Source organism: Symphalangus syndactylus, chromosome 9 (genome assembly GCF_028878055.3).
Source record: "Symphalangus syndactylus isolate Jambi chromosome 9, NHGRI_mSymSyn1-v2.1_pri, whole genome shotgun sequence".
NCBI lineage: Eukaryota > Metazoa > Chordata > Mammalia > Primates > Hylobatidae > Symphalangus > Symphalangus syndactylus.
The window spans coordinates 14,599,078-14,620,828 of NC_072431.2; the positions used below are offsets into that span (position 1 = coordinate 14,599,078).

The window sequence follows — 21,751 nt, forward strand, 5'->3', positions numbered from 1 at the left end:
TCTTGTTCATAGTTTTGACTTTTGAACTATGCAATGTCTCACATAATTAAAAACAGAATAAAATTTAAAGGATTAAGTTTCCAGTTGAGATTTCTATATATATATATGTTTCAACCTTTTTCTTCTACCGAATGCAGCTATAAAATCAAGACAGAATGCATGAGCACTTTTCTTAAGACTTTGTAAATAACAGTAGGTGTTATCAGAATTCTAAGTCCCATCGAATCCTGGAAGGTGAGTCTTAACGTTTTTTTCCTGTGGTATCCCCCTACTTGAACTCACCAAAGCCAGAAACCTGGAAGTGAGCACTGTGATACAGACAGAAAGCCAGGAGAAGCCCGCTAGCTTTAGTTTGAGGGTCCTAAAAAGGTACTCCTGATGCTCCAAAGAAATGCAGAAATCCCCTAGAGTCCCCACTCCCCTGACCGTCAGCCCACACTGCTCCTGCTCTAGTACCCCAGTCTTCAGGCAATTCTTTTTTTTTGTTTGTTTTTGTTTTGAGATGGAGTCTCGCTCTGTCCCCCAGGCTGGAGTGCAGTGGCGCGATCTCGGCTCACTCCAAGCTCCGCCTCCCGGGTTCACGCCATTCTCCTGCCTCAGCCTCCGGAGTGGCTGGGACTACAGGCGCCCCCCACCACGCCAGGCTAATTTTTTGTATTTTTAGTAGAGACAGGGTTTCACCGTGTTAGCCAGGATAGTCTCGATCTCCTGACCTCGTGATCTGCCTGCCTCGGCCTCCCAAAGTGCTGGGATTACAGGCCTGAGCCACCGCGCCCGGCTCTTCAGGCAATTCTATGGAGCAGCAGCTCCCAGAATCCACAGGAGCCAGAACTCAGGGAGGTGACTCCTTCTCTCATAGGTGAAACTACAGTTCTTAAAGTGTTAGTCAAGTCCGATTGCGCTCTTTTTCCTCTGTCTTCCCTCTGCTTGGGCCAAGACAGACTAAACTGCAGAAGTGAGTGACAGAACACAATAAGTAAGGTCATTAAAGAGCCACAAGGTTTTGGCCAAAGGACAAAAAAGAGAGTTCCAGAAACCAGGAAAGTACTTGGGGGAGATTAGAGAAAGTGAAGAGATCAAAAAAAAAAAAAACCCATAAAATTATTTTAATGAATGCCAGGACTTACCCTCGAGCCACACACGCATGGATCTCACCTGAATTAGCATACAAAAGATGCTGGGAACTGCCCTCACAGATAGACCATGCCCAGGTTACACAGATTGACCGCTGCATGGCACACTCCTAAGGCAGATCCAAAGAGCACTATAAAGGCTTTGAAAACTGAACTGACGTCGAAATAGCTCACAAAAGTCAGATTGGAACTTGCAGCCTGACTTTAGTGGGTCAATTGACTGCTAAAAAGAAAAATGACATTCTTCATAGAATTTAAACAAGACACAGAGCCTCAAAATGTAATAATTCAAAGTATTTAGGATACAATCAAACATTACTTAGCATATGAAGATCCACACAATTTCTAGTCACATGGAAAAATATAATATTCACCAACATCCATGTTAATAACATCCATGTTATTAACATGGATGTTGGTAGTCAAAATCATAATAGATATATTAAAAGATACTAAAATAAGTAAATAAATTTGAGTCTAAAATATTAGTATAAACTCATAATTTATTTTTATCTTTACAAAATATATCTATTTCCTAGCTCTGTCCACTAAAAAGGCCTAAAAGCAATGACAACCCAAAGGCAATGAAGACCCTCAGTGCCCAGATGTGGTCTCCTAATGCCATTACCCCCTAAAATAAATCAGGGAACTTGGAGAAATAGTTGATTTCGGGTCTGGAGCAAGAAATGTACAAAATAAGCCTATAATATCTTGCTTATGACTGAAAGTAAGAAAACCATGAAAAACTACCAGGGTCATGTTAAAAGAACACAGGTGCCAACTTGGAGCGGTTCCCACTAGCCAAAGATGGAACAATTTGAGCAGCAAAAAAAAAAGAAAAAGAAAAAGAACTCCAATAGATTGAAGCACAAAAATTTCATTCATAGGTATATAATATTTAATTATTTACAAGATAAATATATATTGCATTCATATATTTATATGTAATCATGAGTTCATGATATGCACAATACATTTAATATAAAATAAAAATAAAAATGAATTCGTTATCTTAGATGTTGCTAAGGCATCAGTTCATTATACTGATAATTAATCAACAAATGGAAAAAATCTGGCATTATTCCTGACTTCTCACATGAATCATACAGATAATTACTGAAAGAGCTTCTTCATGGAAGACTCACAACTAATAAATGCAAGAGAAATGGCAATGTTAGAATTCAATCCCTAATGAGATAATGGATTTAAGAAAAAATCATCAATGGCTGCTAAAACCATTAGGTGAAAAACATTTGGGGAATTATAACAGAGGGATTAGGCTGATACCATCTGATCCTACTCATCAAACTTAGCATCAAAGAGAGAAAATATGATGTATGTGCCTTCTTATGTTGCAAATAAGAAGTATACAGCATTATTCATGAAGTATATTTTTAAACAAGGAGGTAAAAATAAACAATTTAATCAAGCATCTCTATTTACTTCATTTACAGAAAATTCAGGGAATATAGGAAGAGAAACATGTTAAATGATACCAGGAGGAACAATTAGCCGAAGCAAGAACTTGGGAAATTCTACATAACAAATGAGCCGGTATTTTAAACGAATAAATGAAAGGAAGAAAAGAGGGGGAACAATTATAGATTAAAAAGAAAATAAAAAGGAGAGGAAATTTAAGAGATATAGCAAACAAATGCAATGTGTGGGTCTTGCTAACATCCTGATTCCAACAAAGTATAAAAAGATATTTTTGAGATAATGAAGGACAATAGAACATAGACTGGGTGTTAGATGATATTGAGGAATAAATGTTAAATATGTTGGGTATGTTAACATTATTGTAATTATGCTTTTTAAAAAAATGTGTTAGAGAAACATAGTTTTTATGTGTGAGATTATCTGAGGTCTGGAATTTGCTATAAAATCCTCCAGATGTATTCTGGCATTACTTATGCATTAAAATCCATTAAAAAGTAAGTAAAATTTGAAACTCCATATTGATTTTGTAGCAACACTCAAAAAAGAAGAGCTGTTTGGGCCAGGCATGGTGACTCACACCTGTAATCTTAGCACTTTGGGAGGCCTGACTGGATCACCTGAGGTCAGGAGGTCGAGACCACCCTGATCAACATGGTGAAACCCCGCCTCTACTAAAAATACAAAATTAGCCAGTCCTCGTGGCAGGCACCGGTAATCCCAGCTACTAGGGAGGCTGAGGCGGGAGAATCACTTGATCTGGGGAGGCGGATGTTGCAGTGAGCCGGAGGTTGCAGTGAGCCGAGTTGGCACCATTTTACTCCAGCCTGGGCAACAAGAATGACGCTTTGTCTCAAAAAAAAAAAAAAAAAAAAAAAAAAAAAGCTGTTTGAAGTAAATAAGTACAATAAGTACTTCACGGTATTCCATTTCACATCAAATTTCAACTGGCTGCAGCTGGTTCTGTACATGTTGTGCATAATACATGGCCTATGAGACATATTAGTTCTGAACTGCTAAGTTCAAATAGTTTTTGTTACAAAAACCCAAAGGCAGTGAAAACTATCTGAAATATCACCACTGCACCCCATCTTTTCCTTTTAGGCTGAAAAAGATGGTGTAGACCACTAGGGATACTCTTGTTTAAGTTTATTAGAGCAAAGTCTCTGGCTGATTTTCCCATTATAGACCTTATCCTTGTGGTCAACAGAGTTCAGCATGCTGAATTGCCAAGACTTTGTTGAATTTTCCTCACACAAGGTTCAGATAGCATATGGATCAGTGTGTCACTAACAGATAATTCAGTCTTCCCTCTCAACCAATTTGACCGCCATTGAGCCATCAAGTCCTTTCTCATAGCACCACAGCCTACATGTTTCAGGCCAAGATCTCAAGATAGCCACAGAATGAAGAAAGCAATCCCTACCCTGTGGTGACTGCAACTCCAGGTGTATTTCCCTAGTATTTCTGAGCTGCTAGAAAAAGAATGCATAGTATTGGCTAAATAAGTACTGAGTTTCTACATTATTGGAGTTTGAAAGTAATTTTAATTTCTGTATTCGCCACAGAGATGTTAGAGAGATTACTGTTGCCATTTCTGAAAAGCCATCTGTTAGAGGCTTGATCATTTCTTGCCTAATTTTGTTCTTCTGCCCAGCACAACTGTTTGCTTTCCATGCACATCTCTTATGAGTTAGCAGGTGAGTGATCAAAAGAATCAGCTAGTCCTTATATATCTGAAGAGGCTGTCTCTTAAGTTAGTAAAGTAATTCTCAGGTTGTCGCACACCTTTGCTGTGATGGTTTTATATATAATGCCTTTGTTTAAATTCCACATACTAAGGCCCCAAATAATGATGTAATTGAAAGCTTTGTTTTGTTCCCAGAATTATTTACCAAAACATTAAGAGCCTGAACCTATTCATGGTGAAGAAATTTACAATATTAACTTCCTCCACTTGAAAAAAATTACTGTTTAATTACTGATCCCCTACTCTGCATTGATTAAATTTAAAGCCACGGTTTCAGGAACTGAAAATCAATTGGATGTTGACTGGATATTCTAATATAAATCATATTTCAAAACATATCTGCCTTTAGTGATTTCAGGACAAAATTTATAGAGAATATTTTTGGTACATAGTGATATCATGAAGAAAAATTCAAACAATTTATCTTTCTTAACGGTTTTATTAATAAAATGTTGATTGTTGTAAGGTTCATAGTTTTGACAAGGCTTATATTCCCTTTAAAAAATCAATCCTTTCTGTTTATTTAGATGTGTTACATTCACTCGTAAACCAACCATACCATCCCACCAAATAGTTCTGTAAATGTAAAACTACTTGGTCAGGGAAGCATGTGTGGTTATTTTTATGTGAAAACAATTATGGAAGCAATGATTAGAAGCTAATCTATAAGAATTCTTTCCAACTCCATGATCCTATGCCTTACTTATTATGCCTTTACAGGTAGTTATGGCTATCTAGTCAAGAAAGAAACTAAAGTCAAACATTTTCTTTTCTTTATGTACCCCATCTTTCTTGCTCCTCAGTTTTCAATATCTTAACTGAATATGAATCCAGTTAAAAACTTAAGTTGATTTTCCTGGAATTCTAATCTTAAAGATACAAATTTTTCCTTTCCAAGAGCTGAAATCATAGATAAAAACAGGTTCTACTGCAGGATAACCAGGATGGACCTATCTTCTTTTCTCTCCCTTTTCCACGCCATTCTTCATTTTCCTCCAACTCAAAAACCAGATCTTTGTCTTACTCGATTTGTAATCATGAATAAAAAACAACAGCAGGCCGGGTGCGGTGGCTCACTCCTGTAATCCCAGCAGTCTGGGAGGCCGAGGCGGGCGGATCAGGAGATCAGGAGATTGAGGCAATCCTGGCTAACGCGGTGAAACCCCGTCTCTACCAAAAAAAATACAAAAAATTAGCCGGGCGCGGTGGCGGGCGCCTGTAGTCCCAGCTACTCAGGAGGCTGAGGCAGGAGAATGGCGTGAACCCTGGAGGCAGAGCTTACAGTGAGCCGAGATCACACCACTGCATTCCAGCCTGGGCAACAGAAGGAGATTCCATCTCACAAAAAAAAAAGAAAAGAAAAGAAAAAAACAGGTACTGTAATCATTCACCTGATTTTTGGTTCTGATGAAGGTGCTTTTTGGTGCAGATAGTTGTTTAATTGGTGTTCCTTCAGGGAGAATTATCTGTGGAGGCTTTTATTCAGCCATCTGCTCTGCCTTTGGATCAGGTAGTCATACCTCATTTAATTTAAAAGTAACATTCCACTTTAAAAAGATTTTCATATCATGAATTATATTTCAAAACTGTATTCTTAGTTTAATTCTGCTATATCCTTATAGAAAATTAATATAAATATAATTAGGATGTAAATGAGAGAACTCAGACACACGCATGTCAAAAGATGACTGCCTTGATCGACTACTGAAATGCCAAAACATAGTCAAATGCAATTCTGTAGGAGATATTCCTTACTCTGTTAGACATATAATAGTATTCCAGACACCTGATCTGAATTCTGGTATTGATTTGAGATACTAAGTCAATTTACCCAGAGAGAGTAAACATCTTCTGAGCCCAGAAAATACAATATACTTATCACAACTTATTTGTATTGATTACTTGTAAGCCTACTCTCAAGTTCTAAACTTCTCATGCCTGCTTATTGTCAAATACAACTGCTAAGAAAGTTTGCACTATGAGCATTTCTTGCTAGGAAAGCTCTCCTCTGGTTCATAAACAATCACTATAATCACAGCTTCAGATAGTGTTCATATCTTAGAGATCCTTAGATGTTAATTTCCTCAATTTGTTCACTCATTCATTTAAATATATTTAGTTTAAGTAAACAAACATGACTTAATCTTAGATTTTGCACTTAGGCTATTTATAAACTAGTTTGATGAAAAGTAGATCTAAGTAGATATTAACATAAAGTGTACAGTGGTAATTATAAATTTAACACTTTCAGCAATGATAACCAACCTTTGATTAGATTATGCTGTATTTAACTAATTCTTCTGAAAGCATCAAATTACTCTTCAAATTTTTATTGTTATTACTATAGTCTAATTTAAGAAATTAGTCTCAGTAGCATCAAAATCATACTGGTTTAGCAAAGGATTTCTATAATGCCCTATTATTATGGTTGCAATTCAATGAGTTCAATGTAAGGAGTGCTTTGCCAGAACTGGAACCACTGTGCTTGTTAATAATTTCGGAAACTCAGGTAAGCTATCATTGTAATTTTTGTTTTGTTTTGTTGCTTTGATCTTTCAACAACAAAAAATCATTCAAAGTTTAGAAATTAAGATTGAGATACATCATAAACATTGATAATAAAAGTTCAAATGAGTAATGGTATCAAAAACCAAGCTACATTTAAACATTTATTTTATTATTTAATTATTTAAAGTAAATAAATAATACACAATTGCATTTCTTTACTAAGAAAAATGAAACCATATAGATAGAACTATGTTTCCTCTGACCACCACTAAAACCTAGTGCTCATCCCATACCTATGAGATTTAACAAAAGTTATAGTACAGATCACTGCAGCACCTTCACTAATCATTACCACATTTCTGTAATAGTGTAAAAATAAAAACGTTGCTTCTAAACTTAAGAACTGAAAATCAAAATACATAATACTTATCCTGGGCATACTCTATAGCAAAAGCATTGATTGAGAAAGGTTTATGTTAATATGATGGAAAACACCCATAATTTCCATTGTAAAATTTTAAACATCAGTTGGATGGTAGGTACTAGAATAGGCTGAGTAATGGTTCTAAATATAAATATTCCTAATCCCTGAAACCTCTAAATATTACCTTGTTTGAAAAAAAGGTTTTGGCATATGTGCTTAATTAAGCATCAAGAGATGGAGAGATTATCCTAGATTGTCTGGGAGGTCTTAAATAAAGTCACAAGTATCATTATATGAGAGAGGAGAGGGAGATTTTCACACAGACACGCAGAAGAGAAAGCAATGTGAAGATAAAGAGATTTGAAGGTGCTATTCTTGAAGACTGAAGTGATGCAGCCACAACCCAAGGAATATTAGCAGCCACCAAAAGCCAGAAGAGGCAAGGAATGGATTCTTCTAGAGAGCCTTCAGAGAACAACGTGCTGCTGACGCCGTGGTTTCAGCCCAGTGATACCCATTTTGAACTTCTGGCCCCCAAAACTGGGAGGAAACAATTATTTCTTGTTTTAAGCTACCAAGTTTGTGGTAATTTGTTATAGTGGCCATAGGAAACTGATATAGGTACATATGATACCATTTATATTAAAATATACACAAAGACCAATACTGTATATTTATATTTCCTATAGAGCTACTGCAATTTAAACTTTCAGTGAGCTTAAACTTCAGCAAGTTAGGAAGTTGTAAGGTTATTTTCTATTTTGAAACTTTAAATTATTTTATGTAAAATGTCTAAAATTGTGGCCATAACTGCTTCTGATAATTTTTTTCTTTAAGAAATAAAATGCTATAGAGAGGATTGAAGCTCTCAACATAACCCAATTCAATCTCATTCTCTTCTCTTCCCCCTACACTAAAGCTACTATCTTAAAAAAAACTTGGTATAATTCCTATGCATAATTTTATTCATGAAGATATAGCATTTGTGTAAATGTATTACACTACCTATTTTATTCTGGAACTTGTATTTTTTCCCTGACATTGGTATTTTATTGTATAAATACTCCATAATATACTTTCATTCATTCTCCTATTGATGAATGTTTCTCCTTTCCCCAACCTTTTGCTACTAGTAATGTTACAATGAATTTTGTTGCACATATCTCCTGGTGCACAGGTGCAATAATTTCCCTAGAGTACATATTTAGAAATAGAATGTCTGGGTCCTTGACTGTGTGCATCTTTAACCTTACCAGATATTGCCAAATTGTTCTTCAAAGAAACCAAGATGGCCTTAACATTCTCTTTAGTATGACTCAACTTTAGATAGGTTTCTTCCTGACTGTAGGCCCCTGACTTCCCTTTTCTTAGAGCATTTATTTCAGAAAATTTGTAATTGCAAATTATTTCTCTGCCCCTTAGAGAAGTAAATCTTCTTAAAATCCTCTTGTTTTACCACCCCAAAATGCCAGTTTTGCATCTCAGGAATGTCTTCCTCAAAGACCTAGCAACATCCCCTTTGAAAAGTAATTATCAAGAATGGCAATACCCCAATATTCTGGTTTCTGCGGGAGGGTAAGAGCTAACTTCAATAAGCAACAATTAGCAAACAGAGGTGGCCTAATCACATTGACCAACCTCTCCTCTAAAGCTTTCCAGAACTTTTTCCATGAGCTCAGCTCAAAGCTTAAAATCCCTCTCACTTTTTGTTAAAGTGGAGTTGACTTCAATCTCTCTTCTCTATCATAACAGTTTTGAATAAAGTCTTTGTTCAATTTATCCACTAAAATTTTTCATGGACTAAAATACTGCAATAGTTATTACTGTCAATTTATAATCTTCATTAGCGGTATTCAAGAGTTCCTATTTCTTGACATGATTATCAATATATCATAAGCTCAATCTTTTTAATTTTTGCCAATTTTATATGTGTGCAATATCTCATTTGAATATCACTGATTATCAATGAATTTATTATCTTTTCAAATGTTTATTAGAGGTTCAATTTTTCTCCTCTATGAAATCCCTATTTATATGCTATGCCCATTTTACATGTTGTTTCTTTCCTTTATTGATTTGTAGTTCTTTATTTATCCTGAATACTAATCCTTAAAAGTTACCAGTCTCAAATATGATCAGATCTAGCCTGATTTGATTACTAGATCTGTCCTAGTCTCAATATAATCCCTCAGCAGAAATTCCAAAATGCCAATATAAGACCTTGTTATGTAGACTATAGGTCCCAGGATTTAGGTAGCAGCAACATAAAATCACTAGTTCAAGTACTTAGGGAAAATAACTGCCAGTCTATAAATATATACCCTGTTAAAAATTATCCTTCAAAAGTGAAGTCATAATAAAGATGTGAGTTATGGTGGTTATTTTCCTATTTTTGGTACTTATCTATTTTAATAAACCAGCAATTATTATGCTACAAATTCTTTACAACTCAGATTCCATTGGCATTTTGCCATTTATATGACATAAACAGTCACGTTACAGAGGAAAATATATTTAAGAAAAAAAACAAAAAAACGGCAGATAGGACGCAGGACTAACTTGCAGCTCCCACTCAGATGGACAGAACAGCATGTGGAGATTCACATAACAAACATTTGCTCCAAGAACCACCACAGGAACATACCAGGAAAACTGAAAGATTCACAGACCCTTTGAAAGAAGTAGCTTTCCACTGCAAACTCTGTGAGACAGCCAAAAAACCATGAGTGCCCAAAGTGTAAAAGTATGAAAGTCCAACTCCCAACACACATCCTCACTGGGGAACCTGAAAATCTAGATCACAGAAGAAGGATTTAACCTTACCTAGAGGTGAAACAAATTTAGAGAGCTGAGTGAAATATAAAAGTACAAGAAGCAGCAGGAAGAGCCCTATAGGCACTCCCAGTCCCCAGAAAAACCCAGAGAAGCCATTTCTGACTTTTTCTCACAGGGGTCCTTGGGGAGGGCAGCCAGGGGAACTAGGGAATGACCACAGGGAGAAGGAGACTTCCAGCTGAACTTTGTAATAATTTTGACCAAGCACAAATTTTCCCAGGCAGAATCCAGGGGGTCAGTGAACGGGAAGTGCAGAGTCAAGCACAGAAGCCATGGCAGGCAGGGAGGGGCATGGCCTGAAAGCCCTGCTTGCCTTCTCAGCAGGGAGGCTGGTAGCCTGGAGCGAGATCACAGCCCTGCACATCAGAAGCCTGGATATAAATTCAGCTCTGTCGGCTGTTGGGGAAGCATGGCAGAAGTGAGACTAGCCTTGCTGGCTGCATGGAAGCTAAGTGAGGCCTCTCAGTGCCAGCTTTCACCTACTTCCCTGGAAACCTGTACAAAGCAGCAGAGGCAGCCATAATCTCCCCTGGAACATAACTCCATTGGCCTGAGAACCAGCCCGCATCCCCCACAGTGGCCACAACAAGCCCCACCCAAGGAGAGTCTTAACTCAGACATGCCTAATATGCCACCACCTGATGGTCTTTCTCTACCCACTCTGGTAGCCGAAGACAAAACATAGAAATTTGTAGAAGCTCTGTGGCCCCATTCATCACCTGAGTGATAGGACAAGAGTATGGCCATCTTAACAAGACTCCATCACCTTAAAGTATCAAGTTTCCCTGTCTCAGAAATGTCTGTTGCCACCTGACCAAACCGCAAAGTCAGCCCCACCTATATCTTTAACAGAGCATAACAACCCTAACCAAACTTATTAAAGTCTGCAGCAGTCACAACCAGCCAGCACTCCCCTAACCCCTCCCTGATAGGAACCTCTACCAGGGCAAGGGAGTTTAAAAGGGTAACAGTATGCTGAATGGAGAGTTCCTCCAAAGAGGAACAGAGTAGTAGATCATTAATATATTGGAGGAGGGTGCTAGGGTTAGGCAATGCTTAGAGAGGTTTGCTTGAAGGGCCTGTCCAAAAAAGTGGGAGCTGTCCCTGAAACCCTGGGGGAGGACAGTCCATGTGAGCTGTTGGGAGAGGTTGGTGTCTGGATCAGTTCAGGTGAAACAAATTTTAAGAGAAGGGTGTAGAGGTATAGTAAAAAAGGCATCTTTGAGGTCTAGTACTGAAAAATGGCTGGTATGAGGGGGGATTCTGGAGAGAAGCGTATAGGGATTAAGATGACTCGGTGTGCGGGAATGACAGAAGAACTGATTTGATGAAGGTCCTGGAGGAGCCAGTAGGACCCATCTGGTTTTTGGACCAGAAGAACAGGGGTGTTATGAAGGGAATGGGTTGAAATGAGGACACTGGCAGTTAACAGTCAGGAGATGATGGGCGTGAGTCCTCGAAACCCTCAGGGCTGAGGAAATACTGTTGGACAGTGATGTACAAGAAGGATCCTTTAATGAAATTTTGATCGGGGAGTTGTGGGCCACCAAGAATGCAGAATTTTATCCCAAACAATGGGATTGGTTTGAGTTATAGTGCTAAAGCCAGGTGTTGACCCTGTAACTTTGGATAGGGGGTGGTTTCAGTTCCTGGCACAAAAGTAGGTAGGGATGGCTTTGGCCAAAAGCTGAAAGGTGGAGGAAGCCACTTAATTTGTGCATCAGCTCAGGCATTGGTTTAGAAGCTAGGGGACTAGCCACTTCACTCTCATATTTTAAGGCTCTCTCCACAGACCTACAAGAATCCTTGGAAGATATAGCCAAGGACCTTGTAAGAATTCAAGACCTGCTAGACTCCCTAGCTGGAGTAGTCCTCTAAAACTAGAGAGGACTCAACCTCCTTACAGCAGAGGAGGTCTCTGCCTCTCCCTAGGGGAAGAATGCTGTTTCTATCTCAACCAGTCAGGCTTGGTAAGGGATGCCAGCTCAAAACTTAAGAAAAGAGTTCAAAGAATTAAGGAGCAACAAGAAAACCAAATCAGTTCCTAGTTAAATATTCCTTACCAACAGAATTACAGCCATCTCACAAGCTGCCACCCCAGAACACCTGAAGACGGTGCTACTCCTCCAGTCAATCCAGAACCAACAATCTCACGGCCCCCTTTCAGCAGGAAGTAGCCAGAAAAAGTACACCAGCCCATCTACTTATCTAACCATAGAGTCCAGATTGATAGGACAAAAGTACTGCCATCTTAACGAGACCTCACCACCTTAAAGTATCACATTTCTCAGAACTGTCCATTGCCACCTGACCAAACTGCAAAAGTCAGCCCCACCTATATCTTTAACAGCACATAACCACCCTAACCAAGCTTATCAAAGTCCCCAGCAGTCCCAACCAGCCAGCACTCCCCTAACCCCTCCCCAATAAGGAACCTCTCTCAGAGCCCCAATAGGAACCTCTCCCAGAGAACACTTCCCCCACCAGGACCTTTTTAAAAAGCCTCAGGCTGTAAAAAAAAGTTTTCTCCTGACCCTGCCAGCCAGAAGCCCTTCTGAGGTTTACTCTCAATAAACCTGTCTCAACTGATAAGCCATTGTCTTGTTTTGTCTTCCTTCTCATCTCTCCCCATGCTCTAACCCTGAGAAACCCAAATACTTATCCAGATGACCTAAGGGCAAGCTTGTGTTCTCCCTATACTACCACAGCTGATGCTGCTTGAAAGCGCCACCTACTGGCTGGAGGCTAACCAACTCAAGCTATTACAGTAACTCAGAACAACCCTGCTCCAAAGAAGGAGAAAACAACAGCTAATCCCACCACCTACAACATCCTGGCTACCCGGAGATCCTTAACCAGAGGTCCTGAGTCTGTCCACATGACAACCTCACTGCTAGCATAAGCAGCATTCAAGAAAACCAGTGCATTAAACTACAACCAAGGACTCTCAGAGAGTCCACTTCACTCCCCTGCTACCTCCACCAGTGCAGGTGCTGGCATCCATTGCTGACAGACCTGAAAACAGATCACACCATAGGACTCTTTGCAGAAACTCCTCAGTATCAGCCCAGAAGCTGGTAGCTCTGCTGGGTGGCTAGACCCAGAAGAGCAATAACAATCACTGCAGTCTGGCTTGGCTCTCAGGAAGCCCATCCCTAGGGGAAGGGGGAGACGACTACATCGAGGGATGACCCCATGGGACAAAAGAATCTCAACAGTGGCCCTTGAGTCCCAAACCTTTTCTCTGACATAGTCTACCCAAATGAGAAGAAACCAGAAAAACAATTCTGGTAATATGACAAAACAAGGTTCTACAACTCTCCTGAAAGATCACACTAGCTCACCAGCAATGGATCCAAACCAAGAAGAAATCTGAATTGCCAGAAAAAGATTTCAGAAAATTGATTATTAAGCTACTTAAGATGGCAACAGAAAGGTGAAAAACAATTGAAAGAAATTTTTAAAATAATACAGGATATGGACCAAAAAAATCTCCAGATAAAGAGATATTATAAATAAAAAATAATCACAACTTCTGCAAATCAAAGACACACTTAAAGAAATGCAAAATACCCTGGAAAGATTTAACCATATAATTGAACAAGTAGAAGAAAGAACTTCAGAGCATGGAGACAAGGCTTTTGAATTAACCCAATCCAACAAAGAAAAAAAATTTTTTTTAATGAAAAAAGCCTCCAAGAAGTTTGGGATTATGTTAAATGATCAAACCTAAGAATAATTGGTGTTGCTGAGGAAGAAGACAAATCTAAAAGTTTGGAAAACTTATTTGAGGAAATAATCGAAGAAAACTCTGGCCTTGCTAGAGATCTAGACATGCAAATACAAGAAGCTCAAAAAATACCAGGGAAATTTGTTGCAAAAAGATCATCACCTAGGCACATAGTCATCAGGTTATCTAAAGTCAAGATGATGGAAAGAATCTTAAGAGCTATGAGGCAAAAGCTTCAGGTAACCTATAAACGAAAACCTGTAAGATTAACAGGAGATTTCTCAGTAGAAATCCTACAAGCTAGAAGGGATTGGGATCCTATCTTTAGCCTCCTTAAACAAAACAACTATGAGCGAAGAATTTTATATCCAGTGAAACTAAGTTCATAAATGAAGGAAAGATAGACTTTTCCGATAAACAAATGCTGAGAAAATTTGCTACTACCAAGCCAGCACCACAAGTACTGCTAAAAGGACTTCAAACCAAAGAACAAACCGAACCCAAACCCAGCAGAGGAAAAGAAATAACAAATATCAGAGCAGAGCTAAAACCAAAAAAAACCACAAAATATAAATTTTTAAAAAGCTGGTTCTCTGAAAACATAAACTAAATCAATAGACCATTAGAAAGATTAACAAAGAAAAGATGAGAGAAGATCCAAATAAGCTCAACTAGAAATGAAATGGGAGCTACTACAGCCAATACCACAGAAATACAGAAAATCATTCAAAGCCACTGTGAATACCTTTATGCACACAAACTAGAAAACCTAGAGGAAATGAATAAGCTCCTGGAAATATACAATTTTTCTAGATGAAAGCAGGAAGAAATAGAAACTCTGAACAGACCAAGAACAAGCAGCAAGATTAAATGGTAATTTAAAAAATTACCAACAAAAAAAAGTCCATCCAGGACCAGATGGATTCTAGCTGAATTCTATCAGATATTTAAAAAAGAATTGGTACCAAACCTACTGAAACTATTCCAAAAGGTAGAGAAAGAGTGAATCCTCCCTAAATCGTTCTACGAAGCAAGTATAACCCTAATACCAAAACAGGAAAGGACATAACAAAAACAAACAAACAAACAAAACCTACAGACCTGTATCCCTGTTGAACATTGATGCAAAACTTCTCAACAAAATACTAGCTAACCAAATCCAACAGCATATCTAAAAGATAATCCACCATGATCAAGTGGGTTTCATACCACAGATACAGGGATGGTTTAGCATATGCAAGTCAATAAACGTGATAAACTACATAAACAGAATTTTAAAAAATCATATGATTATCTCAATAGACACAGAAAAAGCATTTGACAAAATCCAGCATCCCTTTATGATTAAAACCCTCAGCAAAATTGGCATAGAAGAAACATCCCTTAAGGTAATAAAAGCCATCTATGACAAACACACAGCCAACATTATACCGAATGAGGAAAAGTTGAAAGCATTTTCCCTGAGAACCGGAACAAGACAAGGATGCCCACTTTCACCACTTCTATTTAACATAGTACTAGAAGTCCTAGGCAAAGCAATTAGACAAAAGAAAAAAATAAAGGTCATCCAAATTGGTAAAGAGGAAGTCAAACTGTCACTATTCACTGATTATATGATCGTATACCCAGAAAACCCTAAAGACTCGTCCAAAAAGCTCATAGCTCTGATAAATGAATTCAGTAAAGTTTCAGGCTACAAAATCAATGTACACAAATTAGTAACATTGCTACACACCAACAGCAACCAAGCTGAAAATCAAATCAAGAACTCAACCCGTTTTACAATAGCTGCAACAAAAAATAAAATACTTAGGAATATACCTAACCAAGAAGGTGAAAGACTTTCAACAGGAAAACTACAAAACACTGCTGAAAGAAATCACAAACTACACAAACAAATGTAAACACATCCCACGCTCATGGATAGGTATAATCAATATTGAAAAAATGACCATACTGCCAAAAGCAATCTACAAAGTCAATGCAATTCCCATCAAAATACCACCATCATTCTTCACAGACCTAGAAAAACCAACCCTAAAATTCATGTGAGACCAAAAAAGAGCCCACATAGCCAAAGCAAGACCAAGTGAAAAGAACAAATCTGGAGGCATCACATTACCTGACTTCAAACTATACTACAAAGCTATAGTCACCAAAATAGCATGGTACTGGTATAAAAATGGCACATAAACCAATGTAACAGAATAAAGAACCCAAAAATTAAGCCAAATACTTACAGCCAACTGATCTTCAACAAAGAAAACAAAAGCATAAAGTGAGAAAAGCACACGCTATTAAGCAAAAGGTGCTGGGATAATTGGCAAACCACATGTGGAAGAATGAAACTGGATCCTCATCTCTCACCTTATACAAAAATCAACTCAGGATGGACCAAAGACTTAAATCTAAGACCTGAAACCACAGAAATTCTAGAGGATAACATTGGAAAAACTCTTCTGAAAATTGGCTTAGGCAAAGAGTTCATGACTAAGAATCCAAATCAAATGCAACAAAAACAATAATAAATAAATGGCACCTAATTAAACTAAAAAGCTCCTGCACAGCAAAAGAAGTAATCAGCAGAGTAAACAGACAACCCATAGAGTAGGAGAAAATTTTCATAAACCACACATCCAACAAAGGACTTATATCCAGAATTTACAAGGAACTGAAATAAATCAGCAAGAAAAAAGCAAATAATCCCATCAAAAAGTGGGCTAAGGACTTGAACAGACAATTCTCAAAAGATGCACAAATGGCCAACAAACATACGAAAAAATGCTCAACATCACTAATAATCAGATAAATGCAAATCAAAACCACAATGCAATACCACCTTACTCCTGCAACAATGGCCATAATTTAAAAATCAAAAAATCACAGATATTAGCATGGATGTGGTAAAAGGGGAACACTTTTATGCTGCTGGTGGGAATGTAAACTAGCACAAGCACACCAGAAAACAGTATGGAGATTCCTTAAAGAACTAAAAGTAGATCTACCATTTGATCCAGCAATCCCACTCCTGGGTATCTACCCAAAGGAAAAGAAGTTATATGAAAAAGACACTTGCACACACATGTTTATAGCAGCACAATTCACAATTGTGAAAATATGGAACCAGCCCAAATGCTCATCAATGAATGAGTGGATAAAGAAAATGTGATATGTATAGATATTTATGTATATCTCTATGTGTTAACATAAAACATACGATATATATGTGATATATATATATATCGTGGAATACTACTCAGCCATGAAAAGGAAAGTATAATGGCATTTGCAGCAACCTGGATGGAACTGGAGACCATTATTCTAAGTGAAGTAACTCAGGAATGGAAAACCAAATATTGTATGTTCTCACTTATAAGTGGGAGCTAAGCTATGAGGATGCAAAGGCATAAGAATGATACAATGGACTCTGGGGACTTGAGGTGGAAGGGTGGAAAGGAAGCCAAGTGAGAGATAAAAGACTACACATTGGGTACAGTGTACTCTGCTAGGGTCATGGGTACATCAAAATCTCGGAAATCACCACTAAAGAACTTATCCATGTAACCAAACACCAACTGTTCCACAAAAACTATTGAAATAAAAAAAAATAAATATCTTTAAAAATATGACTCTAAATGTTGAAATAAAATGAGTCTCTATTTTCCACAAAGAAATTAATAATGCTAAAATTAAGAATTCCAGTTTTGCCAATAAATAATTATATATTTAACAAAAAATAGTTTATTAGTCACCTTTGTTATTGCTGATATTTATCCCACTGATTTAGAATCACTACTGCCTTCCTGAGAGCTAAACATCTCTTTAATCAAATAACATTTTTATTTTTTGCTTATTATTTGAACATGTGCCTTAAAAGCACTGCCTATTTTGTTTCTAATAAGATATTTATTTTTACCTATTTTTTACATTGCAGATTTGTTCCACTGTTGTTGTTGTTTTTGTTTCAGGTATAGAATGCCACATACTACATAAAATGATTATTTTTGCTTATGAATAATGTCATCAATTTTTAAAATAACTTGCAGAAAACAAAACTATGACTAGGCGTTTTCAGTAAAAATGCTAACATTTTGGCAACTTTGGGAAATTGTTTATTCCTCCTGATGGTGTATACAACAGAGAAATGTGGAGAAAATGTTCTACTAAGAACTCAGTGATAATTTGCTCTACTTATCACATTTTTTAAATTCCATGTGGTTGTTGTCTCCATTAATGGATGGTTAAACAGCTCCAATTTGAAGATAAAATCTTTGATTTTTTTAGGAAACAAATTTTTGGAGTATCAGATAATCATTAGTTTTCTTATGACTTGCAAAAATATTTACCTTGGATATAGTGGTAGCTAAGGTCAGACAGATTATATTAAGGCTAGACAGTACTATTTTTGAAGGTGGTTTCTCTTCCCTTTTAATAGTAATGAATTATTTAAACAGGAATCATATAACTAATACTTACATATCACTGTTCTAAGAACTTTCCATATATTACCTCAATTAATTATCATGTAAATCCAGCAAGTTAATAACTTTTAAAACGCCTATTTTACAGATAAACAATTTGTAATACAAAGAGATAAACAGCTTGCCCGAAGTCACACAGGTAGGAAGGGGGATCCCAGAATTAAAACTCAAGCATTCTGCACTTAAAATTACTACACAATACTGGCCCACTAGCTTACCATGTTCCATGGCAGAATCCAATCATTTTACCCACTGCCATTCTTTAATAATGGCTTCGAACTTCTTACTCCATGACTGATACAAATCATAAGTTAAAAATGGAATTAGTTCAGTAATATTAAATTTAAAATAAAATGAATTATCCAAATAAATTGAAACATGAAACTTGAAAAAAGGAAACTCTCCCTAGGAAGGAAAGTCATTTATTCTCTCAATTTTCCTAGCAACTGAAGTATGAGATTCTCTTAGCTCAGGAAACAAATGAAGCTGTTTACTATTTTCTCAAGGTCGTAATAGAAACTCACAAGAAACTGTAATTTCCTTGTAGTCATCTACCCACAAACAAAATCCTGGAAGATTTATGAAGAGCAGATTCAAAGACATTCAGAACTTTTAAGGCTGCTTTGAAACCCAAGTAGCTGCCAAGTCTCCAAATTGTCATTGAGACCTTGGGAATAGAAACAAGTTTCAAGTCTGTTAAAAGTCTTTTCCGTGCCTACCTGTGCTGGGTACCAACACACAGGCCAAAGAGCCCAGGATCTATAGAGGAAAGTCCAGGGACTGAGTGTCATCTCTTTATGTGCCACATCATCTCTCTGAGCCTCGGTTTCCTTAGCTGTTAAGGAACATCAACATGGCCACTTCCACTTGGCTGAATTATAATAAAGTGCCCATGAAATACATAAAAGAACTTTATAAACTCTAACAAAGTAGCTAATGTGGCTAATAGTAACTGTGGCTACCACTATTGCTAGGTCCCTCTCCTTTAATTGGTCTAAAAATTTTAATCTTAAAATTTCCAGAAAAATTATAGTTACAACAATGATAGGAAATTGATATAACTTTTGTAATAATTTTGTTATTATTGTTGCAATTATTGTTATGACACTGGTGATTTCTGAGATTTTGATGCACCCATCACCCAACATGTTACAACGTTGTAACAAATTACCACAAATTTAGGTGACTTAAATAATACAAATCTATAGTCTTGCTGTTCTGGAGGCGAAAAGTCTGAATGGGTCTCATTGGCCTAAAATCAAGATATTGGCAAGGCTGGATTTGTTGTGGAGGCTCTAGGAAAGAATTGTTTACTTGCTTTTTCCAGCTTCTACAAGCTATTTGCCTTTCCTAGCTTCTGGCCCCCTTCCATCATCAAAGCAGAAATGGCCATTGTAGTCTTTCTCACATTGCATTTACTCTGCCAATGACTCTTTCCCCTCTTGCACATTTAAAAACTCTTGTGGTCACATTGGACCAGGATGGATAATCCAGGATAATCTCTTGAATTTAAGGTCACATGATTAGCAAACTTAAATTCATCTGCAATCTTAAATACCCTCTGTTATATAATGTAACATATTCACGTATTTTGGGGACTAGGACATGAACAACTTGAGGAAGCCATCATTCTGTGTATCATAATAGTGATATCCAATTTTAACCTTCCATTAATAATTTGTAATTTCCTTTTGTATTAAATATATGTAAACATCATTCTATTAGAAAATTAAGTAAGTTTCATGAAGAATTTTGCTATTTGAATGCCATTAAATTTTCCTAATTAAGTTTCTTCTTTGGGCGACAAGATATAATAGGGTACTACGTATTTCTACTATGTTTTCTGGTTATATTAAACAACATTATATCAATTCTGTTTCAGTAAAATAGTCTGATAAAGATTAATATATTGGTGCACTTCTTTACTAATTGAGAATATGTTTAGAAGTAAATTTTTAGATGAACAAATGTTAATAGTTTTTCCTTTGTTCTAAGAGTCAACATAACATATGCTAAAAAATAAAAAACAAATCATATAATTTCTTTAAAATGTTTTTACTTTCTTTAGCTATTAATAGGTTTTACATCTTTTTAAAAGGCTTTTAAAATAGGTTTTACATCTTTAAAGCCATAGAATTTATTTCTCATTACTCCATGTAAAGAAGCTGTGAATTTCATATCTCACAAAGTTAATATAATTTTCATCAGTTGAAGCACACAGTTCAATTTCAAAACTTTAAAAATAAATGAAATGATAAGGAAATGAAACACCGATCAATCTGCTTGGCCATGAGAATTCATCAGAATGCATAGTTCTTTGACATTAGCCTTTATTGATTTGGCCATTTTAACAAATCAGTTCCTATTGTCATACCTTCAATTTTATGCTTTTCTATTTCTGGGATTAAATGTCTTTAACATCTTAATGTTAGGCACTTTCTTAGTATTTGCCCCAGGGGGAAAAAATCTGTATTGTAATCATCTTAATCTTAAAATTATTCTTTTAGGAAATCTTTGAAAAATCTAAACTTTTAATAGATCTGTTTAGACATCTTCTTAATAATACTGTACTTCTCGAGTGGTAAAAGTTAGAGCAAAATTTTCCTCCAATAAAAGGTTTACTCTTTGTTTCCATAGTAAAGTTTCCCTAGTTTAGGAGATTGACTATTCTTACATATATAAATTTAGATCACCAATGAGAACATAAAAAAAAAATGTTGAAGACAGCAAAGCTATTTGAACCAAATTCATATTTTTTGTATACGTAACATTAAAAAAAGATTTTAATACTTTGTTTTATGGGTTTTCCGCCACTAGAACTCAGTTTTACAGTATCTTTAAAAATTAATAACGGAGTATTGCTAAGGTTTTTATCGCAGTATTCCAAAGATTAATGATTGTTTACATAGACAGTCTTGCAAAACTAACAAATGTTCCATTAGATTAACAGCCATTGTGTTCATAGTAGCATTATCCTTTTTTTAATTTGAAGGATAATAAAACAAAGATTTAGGAATATTATATTATAGCCAAGAGAAAAGTTGGCAGCTTTTCTTTTAAAAAAAAAGGAATAAATTTAATGCATCAGTCAGTAAAACTTTCAACATTACTGTTTATAACATATTTCTTGAAGAACCTACCGGGGAAATAACCTGAAGGATTGTCTTTCCTGGAGTATTCATGAGGTATAAGAATTATAGCACTTTCTCAAAATCTGGGTATATTCCATGTCTGCAGTTAAGGACTGTTCACATGAGATTTATATTATTTCAGGATTCAGCCAACTTATTATTTAAAAAAAAAAAAATCTTACCCTTTGCTGCTTATTTTCTCATGCACACCACAGACCACACTGGACTCATTCCTTCCACAAGAACTCTGCCCCTTGAATAGAGAAGAGCTTTTAAAATCGTAAATCAGGACTCACATCTTCTCTATAATATTCTCCCTTAG

General features: G+C 36.5%; 1 long non-coding RNA gene across 1 annotated transcript in view; it reads right to left on the minus strand.

The window, feature by feature from the left end:
* LOC134731403 (uncharacterized) overlaps positions 1-21,751 on the minus strand; it is a 503,756-nt gene that overhangs the window by 278,534 nt on the left and 203,471 nt on the right. The window contains exon 3 of the long non-coding RNA XR_010113622.1: positions 21,612-21,682. This is a non-coding gene — a long non-coding RNA (uncharacterized lncRNA). The remainder of the gene's footprint in view (positions 1-21,611; positions 21,683-21,751) is intronic.